The 12,765-nt window shown below is 38.7% G+C and overlaps 1 protein-coding gene across 8 annotated transcripts in view; it reads left to right on the forward strand.

Moving 5' to 3' along the window:
* The window catches only part of ANTXR1 (ANTXR cell adhesion molecule 1), a 219,166-nt gene that overhangs the window by 12,439 nt on the left and 193,962 nt on the right, over window positions 1–12,765 (forward strand). The window lies entirely within an intron of this gene.

A 12,765-nucleotide genomic window follows, 5' to 3' on the forward strand; every position in this document is an offset into this window, starting at 1 on the left:
AGGAGACTGAACAGTGTTTAGACTAAGAGTGTGGACTCTAGAGCCAGACCACCTGAGTTCAGATTCCAACTCTACCATTTAACTAGTTGTGTGTCCTTGAGCAAGCTACTTAACCTCTTTGTGAACTCCGTTTCCTCATTTGTAAAAAGGGAGATAATATTATCACATGGGGTGGTTGTGCCTAGAACAGAACCCTATGAGCATGTAGAAAGTTCTCATGAAGTGTTAGCTACTATTACTAAGTGGTAATGTGGGTAAAGTGCTCACCACAATACCTGCTGCTTAGTAAGTACTTAATAAATATCAAGCGTTGGAATTATTAATCTTTATAGGTTCGAAAGGACCTAGTAGCATTCAAAAATCCATTTGTTGAAACAATAAATAGAGTGTGTTGTATTTATGCATATTATAAATACATCCAGCAAGATGAGAACTGAGAAAGGCCATATATTCTAGCAGAAATAAAGCATTGGCGACTTTTGGAAGTGCACTTTCAGGGTATCATAAATGCTGGAACTAAAATTTAATGAGCTAATGGTCTTAGTAGGAGATAAGAAAGTTTGTTTAGGATTTCTGAAAAGAAAGATGAACATACACAACTTCTCCTTCACCACCTCCCCCACTATCATCTACAACTGCCCCAATCCCCTAATAGAGAAAGTCTTAAGGAGGCATCTGGGGGCGGCCTGCATCAGGTCCAAAGACTAAAGATAGTGACATTGACATGCAGCACACTTGTAAGAAATTCCACTAGAAACAAAACAGATGGACTGAGTTTGAAGGATGTTAGCCAGGCTCTGCTTTCAACTCTGTTGCCAAGTTGTAGAAAACAGGGAGAGTAAGATTTGGGAGAAGGTACAAAAACAATCCCAAATCTAGAAGTGAGTTTGAAGTAAAGAGTGGGACATAAGAGTGATGAGAACCATCTCCTTGGAGCCCTTCTGCATTGTACAGAAGCCGCTACACTGGATAAGGAAGGGGCAATTAAGCCACAAAAGAGAGATCCCATGAGCCCCAGTCATCTTCATGACCCTGGTTCTGTCCAGCTTCACTGAGTCCTCCCCATAGATCCTGGACCTTCATAGATCCTGCACCTCCAGGGAAATGGCAGAGTTCTGTCTTTGATTCTGTGGATACAGTAAGGGCCAGGAAAGATGTCTGGTACAACAAAATATGAACCTGAAGTGAATACCAGGCCAAAAACCCCTACCAATGACAAGCTGGAATGGATGTAACCATGTCCAAATAAAAACATGCAAACCTTGTGAGGATGAAATTCATCTGTGGCAAATGGTAAGAGTCTATTCCATTCCCTATTCTTCTCTAAGTGATGGAACAATAACCTAAGCTTATTTTAGCCATCAAAAGCAACTCCCTTCTTCCGGATTAAGTTCTTAGAGAAGTTTATGAGTGTGAAATGAGGCAAAACAAAAACAAAAACAAAACACCACAAGAAACTATGTCGGAAGCAAATACCAGATCCAGCAACACCTTCCCACATTCAAGGATGACAATAGGGCCTATAAAATTTCAGCAACTTTAAAAGGGGATTAAACAAAATTCCCAAGGTGAAAGAAGAACGTGTTTATACACAAAGAATTTTCAAAGCAAAAGAGGACAGTTTTGGCACCATATGTTTTGTAAATTAAATGATGTTAAATAAAATAAGAAATCTGTGAAATAGATAAAATATGAAACAAGGAGACAAGGAACCTAGAGCAGTTAACAAAATATGAAATAATAGGGAAAAATGTAAACTCACCTTAGAAGCAGTAAAGAGCCAAACCAACAATGGAGAAAATGAAATGAATTGATGAAGCCTTGTTTGAGAAATTCTCCAAATTTGAATAGGAAAATGGGTTAGATAAAGTGATAAGAGAGAAGGTAAGAAATATTGAATGATGAAAATAGATATCCAATTATCCAACATACTGGATAATTTCAGTTGCTAAAGAATAGTCTAGAATAAACACTCAAAGATTGAATAGAACTTTCCTGATTTAAGAAAAACCTGAAAATGAAGATTGAATAGGCTTATCAAGAAGCAATAAAAGTTAGTTAATTAAAAGAGATGAGTACGTAGGTATGTCCTTGTGATCCTTTTTAATTTCAAAGACGAAGAATTTTACGAGTGGTAAAGACACGGGTTACCTACAAAGGTTCTGACACATTAAATGGTGGAGAATTTTGATGGATAAATTTATGACCTACAATGTTATATTCAGCAAAGATGTCACATGTGAAGAAAATAGGAAAACATTTTCAAATACATATGGATTCTTCTAAAAAAAAAGGGAGTAGGGATAATTTTCAGGAAATTACCAAAAAGTGAATCAAGATTAAAGAAAACTTTAAATATAATAGTTATTATATAAAAGAAGTGGCAATGACCATTGAAGCCATTTAAGCAAATATATGTCCAGTTAGTATCATCAGTAAATTTTAGATAATAATACATCAACAAACAAGAGCAGCCTGTCAGGAAAAAGGAACATGCTGAAAATAAGAAGATTTTGGAAAGTATATTTCTGACTATTCAAATCCATTGGAAACAATGACCACCATATTGCAGAAAGTAAATTCAGTTCATCAGAAGACAGTTTAAGAAGTTATTCCCAGAACTCAAGCAGAAAGAATATAGAGTTGAAAATGATGAGACAGGAGATAGGTGCTAGGAACAGGATATATAAACACACACACACACACACACACACACACACACACACATATATATATATATACACAATAAAAAATATATCTATATAAACTATACACAATATATTTACTATAAAAATTCTAGGAAGAGAAAAGAGAACATTTAGAGGACCTACCAAATACTCAAACTAATTAATTTTTAAAAGGATCCACAACATACACAACCTTATAGATAAATTCTTAAAATATAAGATTAAATAGAAATGTCTACATTCCTCCAAAAAAGAAAAAAATTAGATTCCCCCCCCCCCCACAAAAAAAGCAAGACTCAGACTGATATTAGATTTTTTTTCTTTTTGGCCTACAACATTAAATGCTCAAAAAAAAAAAAAAAACCCCTCAGTAATTATAGAGTTCTGAGTGAAATGTGATATTTAAATTTCATAACTAGACTTTCAAAATTCAAAATGTATGCCATCCACATACCCTTACTGAGAAAAATTGCTAGAAAATATTGACATCAAAATGTAGAGTATATTGGAAATAAAGAGCAAGAAAAAGATGTAGCATAAAAGAAACAGAGGTAATTGGCCCCGGAGAAGTTAATATGAGGTTATACAGACACGTAAAACTTAATGGATAGATTCTCAAAAGAGGAAGTGAAAAATAGAAATTTTTTACTCAGGATATAAAAAAAATTACTTCCACTACATTCATATACAAACAAAACAAAACAACAACAACAACAACAAACCAAAATGTAGTTTACTTTTAGCTCCCCAAACCCTCTTCTTCCTCCCAGGTCCACCTACTGAGTAGTAAGAGTTATGGAAATCCCTAAATTTTGAACCAAAGTGATAATAAGAGTCCAATGTTGCGATTTTAGAAAATTCAGTTAGGCAAAATGCTCGATCTTTCCAACTTTGCCTCCTCCACCCCCTCCCAGTAGAATGTGGACATTTGAGAGGGACTAGTTTGCCTTTGTGAGTAGGTCCTTTGGTTTTGGACCAGTGGGGTTTCATGGAAAGTTCTAGAAAAGTTCATCTTCAAGGAACAGAAAATTTCAGTATCACACTTTTCCAGAAAACAGAAAAAGATGGAGTCTCCCAGTTTATTTTAGGAAGCTTGTATATATCTGATATCAATATCTACTAAAGATAACATGTTCATATGCAAACCTTCTGACCAAACTGAATAAAAACTTTAAATCCAAAATCAAATATCATCAAAATAATACTAACAGTGTAGTAGAAGAAGAATATACCAAGACCAAGTAAAGTTTATCCTAGAAATGCAAGGGTGCTTCAATATTTAGGGAATGTATTAAGATAACTCTCATCTATTCTTGACTGCTGAAGATGAAAAACAAATCATTTTCTTAGTGGAATCTGAAAAGACATCTCTCTGAATACTTAAGTGTTCAAAGGACATAGAGGGTATGAATAATGAGGCTGTTTTAATACATATATTTTGAACCATATACCCCACAGAGAATAAACTTTCTTTTCAAATATCCATGAAATATTTATTAAGTTGCAAAGAATGCCTCCGTATATATCCCAAGGCACAATTTTTCTAGTGCACATTCTCAGCAATAAATAACAGGAAATAAGTAGCAAAAGTTTAGCTACCAGGAAAAATACACTAAAGTTTAGCTACACTCAAACTTTAGCTACCAGGAAAAATACATAGATTTTTGTGATGAGAAAAACTGAAAGAAAGTCACTGTCTAGGACAGAGGTTGGCAAACTATGGCCTGCAGACTGTTTTTGTAAATACAATTGTAGCATCACCACACTTTTTAAATTTATGTATTATCAGTGGCTGCTTTCAATGGTTGCTTTTGTGCTACAACAGCAGATTTGAGCAGTTGCCATGGGGACCATACTCTGCAAACCTGAAGTATTTACTGTCTGGCCCTCTACAGAGAGTTTGCTGACCCCTGGGCTAAGAAAACATTTGCACCCCAGTAGAAAATGGGCAAAGGATATTGATGGCAGGGTCAGCCTCACGGGCACATGGGACCTGTGCAGTCACCCGGGAGCCCGCACTTACAAAGGTCGGGCACTTGGTTTAATGCTCTGCTGTCACCGTCTTGAAATTTTTAGTAATTTTTGAACAAGAGGCTTTCCTTTTCATTTTGCACTGATTTCTGCAAATTATGTCGTTGGTACTAATTGATATTCAAGGGACACCTGGGTGGCTCAGTCGGTTAAGTGTCGGACTTCGGCTGAGGTCATGCTGAGGTCATGATCTCACAGCTTGTTGGTTCAAGCCCCATGTCAGGCTCTGTGCTGACAGCTCAGAGCCTGGAGCCTGCTTCGGATTCTGTATCTCTCTGTCTCTGTGCCCCTCCCCTGCTCACACTCTGTTTCTCTCTCTCTCTCAAAAATAAACATTAAAAAAAGAAAAGAATGCTTATTGATACTCAGTGTTTTTAAAACAGAAAGTGCACAATAAATATGAAAAAAATCTGTGGCTTATAATTAAGTCCATCCAAATAAAAATTGCAGTGAAGATCCATTTTCATCTATAAAACTTAGAGATATTTCAGAAAGAGGTAATCCCAGGTGTCAGTGATGGATAAGAAACGAGCACTTCAGATCTTACCCCTGGGACTTTAATAATCATGATGGTGGGAAGGGAGGTAGAGTGGCCACTGTCCTGTGTGCTCACTGTGTTTCAGGCAGGATACTTGGCACCTTGGGATCATTAGATTTAATCCTTAAAACAATCCTTTTGAGATAGATATTATTATCCCCATTGTATAAAGGAGGAAGCTGAAGTGTAAGAAAGGAAAACATCTTGTTCAAATACCATACTAGTAAGTGGAAGAACAGGAAGGAGTCTGAACTCACATCAGGAGTTTAAACTCACATAGGCATTCACCAAGTCAGTGTTCATAACTGCTGGTCTGAACAGCCTCAAGAGTAAATTCCTGTATAAAGAAATGCAGTAATTACAAATATATGTATCCCAGGGTAGAAAAAAAACCCATTTTTACTGTACTTGGATATATAGAAAATAGTTTAAAGCTGCTTTTTTAATCCAAGAAAGACCTTCCTGCTGAGTGCAGGTGGGGTGAGCAGAAGAGACCACTTTTTTCCAAACTGGAAATCTTAGCCCAGTGCAAGAATTTAAACAGTCAGCATATCAAATTTGAGGTTTTGTCCCTCCCCGCCCTCCACTTCTCTCACTCACATGGCTTATTGTGTCCTCCTGGCATGCATGTGAAGGGGGCCTCTGACTTCCCTGGCAGCCACGTTACTGTCCTTGTCTGGTCATGGTCACCTAGTGGTCATCCACACATCATGTTGGTGGCTTTGGCTGGTAACCTTGGTGGGGGGGGGGGGTCTCACCTATCACATCTTAGTGTTCATTTTAATGAGGGGAAATACCTTTTGGACAACTAACCAATTTCTGTTTTCCAAACAACTCTAGTTTTGTGTTAAATTTGCACCAAACGTACGAATAGTTGGTATCAGATAATATTTTAGGTTTTTCCTGGTGTGTGTGTGTGTGTGTGTGTGTGTGTGTGTGTGTGTCTGTGTGTGCTGGAAAAGTCAAATTAATAGAGATGAAAGGAGTACTTATTTTGCTATAATATCCTTTTGCTCTGATTTGCAAGAGAAAATAACAGTTTACATCTATCTATCTATCTATCTATCATATTACTTACATATAATTGACAAAAAGTTCCACACAGAATTACTTTCTGTTATAGCATGCAATAGATCCTAATATTTCTGTTCCATTCTGCCTCATTTTGTTTTTAATGTTGGCAATATCCTACCAAAATGATTTCCCAAATCACTAATAGGTTGCATTCTGCAGCTTGAAAGTCATTGTTTTTACAGCCATCAGTCAGATTGACTAAAGGAAAAATTCCTCACAAGTCAGCAGGGTGGGGCTGGGTGTCCTGGGCTGGGGTCTCCACAACATAGAGAGGAGCCCCCAAACTCAAAGTGGAGTGCTCAATGGTTTGGTTTGGGTCTGGACTGGTATCTGAAGAAGTTGGAATAGAGGCAAGAGTCAAGGTCAAGCTTTTTAAGCATGAGGAAGGCTTGGCCATGAACCCTGTCAGTAATAGGAGGATAAGGCGTGGGCTGGGTTTCGGGCTCCAGCCAATTTGAGTGCAATGTGAGGTTAGGAGGAATGAGGGAGGCCACGGAAGAAGCTGGGGAGCAGAGGGAGGGGGCCAATGAATGCTGGGCCTTTGACGGACTAACTAATTGCTTGTCCCACTTAATGGCGCCTGAGCCTGCGCACCCTTCCAGGATTAGCTGGGGACCTGGGTGGGTCACTTAGGACATCAGTGACTTCAGTTGGGTGGGGCTAAGGAAGAGTGGGACTGACAGTTTTATAATTTCCATCGTTAGAGCAACTCTCTCTTCCAGGATTAAAAGACTTGTGGGTGATGGCTTCAAAAATAAGCTCTGTTTTCCCTTTCGTCTTATTCTAACCCATGCGCAAAAGAAGGGGAGACAATTTAAACTCAGTTTGGCCCACTTGATTCTTTCTGACTCTGGTTGTGTGTGTGGCTAATGGAAAGAGCCTGTGTTTTCTAAGGAGCTTAACCACAGGGAGGTTTGGAAACTCACATAAGCACAAAAGAATGTATTTCAGAAAACAAATCAGAATGAGATTTAGAGTTCTTATTTTGCTCCTACTCTTTGCATATTAGACCTTTGGAAGTAATTGAGCAGTAATCTGAGGGTAATGCCAGGTTACATGTGAAATCCCTTGCTGGGAACTCATAATGAATGCAATGACACAAAAGTTTGTTGATTTCTTACTATGTTCCAAACATTGGAGAGGGCATAGAAAAACAAAAATAAGTAAGAAACTTTGGAGCTGCCCCCAGCACGCACTTCTTGTGGAGCTAGCAGTAAGGACTGGTGGCTTTGCCATCCCATAATCTGGGAAACCCTTCTCAAAGTCAAGTCAAAAAAGTGGTGTGAAAAAGGCATTGACTCTGATTTTTAGTGGACCCATGATATCGAATGGATCTTCAAGCACGGAACTCTGTAGGACTGTATTCAAGCAGAATTCCTGGAGGCCCCTTGAATTCCAAATTCTGCTGAGACTTATACTGAACCCACAAAATCCCAATAAGGAGCCTGAATCCTCCACATTGTCCTGATACCCAGCTGAATTATGGAAATCTTCAGGGACTAGAATTGTATTTGAATTAAGATTTAATTAAGTCAAATATCAGGGACATTCCACATCTGCTGATTTTCTACAACATGGACATTTCAGCTCTCCATGACTATAGTTTGCCACCGACTTTGTCTTAAAAGCAGTTTTTTTAAACCCATGACAGAGTCCAGTGAAACATTTGCAAGTTCCTACATAATCTGGGCTAAGAAGCAGTTTTTATTTCTACCTTGGAGCTTTGGTAACAATGGCTGGGTGAGCCATTACTGCCTGAAGAGAACATCAGGACTCCATAGCTGGGATTTTAAGATCATTAACTATTAAATAGGTTGATATGATTAATGGTATGTTTTATACATTGTAGGGTGGATAAAAGCTGGAATTGAATCCACTCTCTACCATTTCCCCATCTAACACCCTATTTCTGGCTATGACCAGGAGGCTATGACCACTTAAGTCCTCAGGGTTGAGAGGAAGCCAATGATCCAAATATGGACACACAACCCTGGGTTGTACCTACTAGGTACAACTAGGTACTGGGAGTACCTACTAGGGCATATTCCAAGCCAGAAAACCAATTCATAAGGCAAAGTACAAGTGACACATGCATCTTTTAACACAAAGTCCAAATTCAGTCAAAGACCTATATCTATCCTAACATATCTATCCATGTGGCAGAATGACAGAAGTCTGGATGAGGTCACAGTGGATGGTTTCCAGAGGCCCCATGAATGATGTATTTAGAGTTCAGGGTTAGGAAGTCTAGCTATGACCACTGGGTGGTGATGAGGCAGGGAGCAGGACTATGGCACCAGGCAGGTAAGCCTTTTTGCTCCTGCAGATTTGGGTTAAAGAAATACAAGCAGTACCCCCAACAAGCTCACCTCCATGGCCAAAACCACAAGCAACTGACATGGGGTTCTTTCCCTTCCCAGCGGGTAATATAACCTTGGGGTGAGACAGAGTGTGATTTTGCCAGTTAAGAAGACTCAGTAATAAGGACTAGGAGGATTCCAAGTCAGCGATATAGATAACCCTATATTTCTCTGCTCCTTGAGTAGGTTAGACCCCTTGGGGTCCCATGGTAACCCAGAGAAGACAAAACCAGTTTGGTTCCCAGAATATGAGAAGGTTATATTTACCCACACTTGAGGTAACAGACTAGGTACATTTCAAGTGTGTCCCCAAAACGGTATATTTTGGTCAAGGCTTATATAATTGCATAAAGAATGATGATGTTTAAGTATGAAACAACAAACTTCAACAGTCTCAGGGCAATTATTAGCAGAGTTGGGATAGGAGAAGCAAGCCTATCAAATATCTCCTTGCCTCCAGTTTTGTCTTAGGGGTCTCATTTTTTTTTCTTCTTGAGAAAATACAGTCCCTGCCCATTAGCAAGAAGGTTTTCAGATAGATACAGACTTTTCTTTAACACCCGAGGTGATTTCTCAGATCTTGCCCTATTTGTGGCATCAACAAATCACATGAATACCAAATTGCATACATTTTACATGCCAGTCAGATAGAAGAATCATGAAAAAGGAATGTTTTAAGACAGTGTGAAAGTGTGAGTTATTATTGAATGACCTATTTAAGTAAAGGGATGCAAATAGATTTGTAGCTGTTAAATAAAGACCATCCTTGAGAACAAAGAAATGGTAACCTGAGAATTTACTCCAAACCTCTCCTCCTTAGGCAAACAACCAAGAATAGTGCCTCAATTCTGATTCAAGTCCCTATTTCACCAACACTTTGCCTCCTCCTCTCCCTCCTATAGAATTCCCATGCTGTAGGACTTCTCTACTAATGAGAAAATCAAACTTGGGATGAAGAAAGTAGGGGATTCCTCTCTAATCACTAGGCATCTTACACTATCCCTCAGATAGACCTTGTCCTGGTCACCTGGACCAACATACAACACTACATTTCAGAAGAGGTCACAGATGACCAGTGTTCAAGGAAATCTCCTGGTTCCAGTGAAAAGGATTTGTAGATTTCTAGATCGGACTATGGCTTATCATCAGTCATGTGTTGCCTCTTCTGAGGCACTTATATAGCATTAACCCCAGAACCAGACCATTTACCCCATGGCTGAAGGAAAGCAGCTAGGACCAGTCTTTGAGATTTGAAGTATACATTTGAATCCTGTCCAGGATGATGTCCTGGATTCTAATGAAAGAGGATTTCCAAAGTTTTAAAAGCCCAGGGCTAGGATATGCAGTTCTGGTGAGCTCTTGGGAGACTTCCAGCTGCCAGTAGGTTCTTCTGTTGATGATTAGGTAGGTCCATTGACCAAGGAGCTGTGCTCTAGAGTCACTGGCCCATGTGGGAAGGCTTCTTGGGTTCACACAGGGTCACAGGAATTGGCTGGAGCTGTCTGAGTACCAAATTCAGAGTGTTTATCTAAATGAGGGCTGAAGAGCTGGTGTCCAGCTGGCAAAAGATCAAGAGGCTTCCTTGAGCAATCAAGGCTTCTTCTTTTCATGCTCTTCTTTCTTCCGCTGTACAAACAGGTTGATGCTGGAGAGGCAAATATCCCTAAATCCCTCACAGAGAGAGCAGATAGTAATGACTGAGAGATGTACATGGTGCCCCGAGAGCATGGAGCAGGGGCGATGAGCCCCATCTATGTCAGTCAAAGGCAAGAGGCAGAGACTGAGTTGAGTCTTAAAGAATCAGTAGGAGTTTACCAGTGTGGACCTGGAGTGTCCCAAGCAGCTGGAATATGTATAAAGGCTAAGAGGCCAGAATGGAAAAGGTTTATTTTTGAGAGGAGGGGTCCCCACCCCTCTCCTTGCCAGATTCCTTTCGCCATCTGTCCATCTCCTCACCCCCAACTCTGCAGGGCTCTATGCTGCCACCAGAGGAAATTTCTTGTTTTTCCCCAAACAATTGTTTAAATATGTATTTCTGTATTACCTAGAAGAGTTAAATGTTGTTCAAATGCTGATTTACTATCCTTTAGGGGATTGTGTGTTCTGATCCTTTGTCTATTTTTCTATTGTTTGCCTTTTTAATATTTACTTGTACCAATTATTTACACATCCTGGACACAAATTTTGTCTTTTTTATTTGCTGCAGACATCATTCTTTTCTTTTCTTTGAACCTGTTTATGGTACCAATTTTTCATTCAGAATTGTAGATGGTTCAGGTAGTCAAAATTATCCTTTTCATAAAAAATAATTCCTACTTTCTGTACCTGGCTGGAGAAACCCTTCACTAACCTGAGGACATAAAAGTCTCCTTCTATAATTCACTCAATGGTTTAAAGTTTTGTTTTTCCCATTAGGTTTTAATACATCTAGGGTTACATTTGGTATGAGACAGTGATCTAACTGGGTTTTTTCCCCAATTAGAAATCCACTGTCAAAACATCATTTATTAGGGGGTGAGTTCTCTGTCCTCAGTCTGAGTCACTTTTTCACTATATAGCAAAACTTCATGTAAGTTGAGGTTTGGGTTCTCTCTTCTACTCCATTGGCTCTACAGTTATTTCACGTGTCATGCATATGGAGTCATTATATCGGATAGGGCAAGCTTTCCAGCTTTATTATTATTTTTCACAATTTCTTTAATTATTTTTAGACATTTAATCTTCATTTCATTTTTAAAGTCAGTTTTTGAGTTTTACAAAACATCCTTTCAGAATATTTCCTAGAATTGAAGTTACAGATTAAGTTGGGAAAAATGAGATAGCCTTATGATACGGAGTCTTTCACTGTATGACCATAACATATTGTGCCCCTTTCTTCAGGTCAGATAAACACATCATTTTTGGATGTGGGGCAGAGACAAATAAATTCTCCTTATAGAGATGGAATATACTCAATCAGAAGAGAATTCTTGGGTTGTTGTGCCATGAAAATGAAAGCACAAAATCTATTGCACAGATCCATCTTAAATTTCCATAGGCTAGGGATGCCTAGGTAGCTCAGTCAGTTGAACGTCTGACTCTTGATTTCAGCTCAGGTCATGATCTCAGTCGTGGAATGGAGCCCCACAATGGGCTTTGCATTGAGCGTGGAGTTGCATGAGTCTCTCTCTCTCTCTCTCTCTCTCTCTCTCTCTCTCACTCACTCTTTCCCTCTCTCTCTCTCTCTCTCCCTCCCTCCCTCCCTCCCTCTCCCTTTGCACCTCCCCTGTGTGCATCCTCTCTCTAAAAAAAAAATAAAATAAAAACATTAAAAAATTTATAAAATAGTCTGAAACAAAGGAAAAATAGCAACGAATAACCCTTTAGAAGTTAAAATTAAGGTAAATGAGAGAATAAAGTAATCTGAAACAAGTGGAAACTCTTTGTACAAAATGTCAGGGTAGAATGAATAAACTCTTAACCTCAACAATTATTAGAATGACAGGCAGAAATGCAGTGCTCAGCTGAAACATATCCTCAAGTGAAAGGAAGTGGCATCGTAGCTACACAAAGAATGAGTTAGAACAGAAAAACCTACTATAAAGTCACTGCAACAGATTGAGAGTATTGGCATTGTGGAAAATACAAGCTGAACTGAAGCAGTTAATAAATGATATCAGTAAAACAGAAGTCAATCTTGGGAAGTAAAGAAGACCCCTTCCAAATCTAAAATTCTGTAATTCCATATGTCCTAGAGAAAGCTTCCCTCTGGTTTAGGAAGAAGATTCCTTTTGAATATAATGAAAGGCTGTATAGTTTTTCTTCGTTTTTTATTAGTATAAATAGTTACATTAAATGTTCTTAAACGTTGAACCATCCATGCATTCCTGAAATAAACTCCACCGGTTAATTAATCATTATTCTTTTGGATTCCTGCTGGATTTGTTTTGCTATCATCTTGTTTAGAGATTTTGCATCTGTATTTGCAAATGAAACCTGACTCTTTGAGGAGGGGGATTTGTTTGTCTTCGTGTCTTTGGGCATCTAGTTTGTGCTAATTTCTTTAAATAAACTGGAATTGTTTTTCTTCCCTAAT

This window comes from Panthera tigris, chromosome A3 (genome assembly GCF_018350195.1).
Source record: "Panthera tigris isolate Pti1 chromosome A3, P.tigris_Pti1_mat1.1, whole genome shotgun sequence".
In the NCBI taxonomy this organism is placed as follows: domain Eukaryota; kingdom Metazoa; phylum Chordata; class Mammalia; order Carnivora; family Felidae; genus Panthera; species Panthera tigris.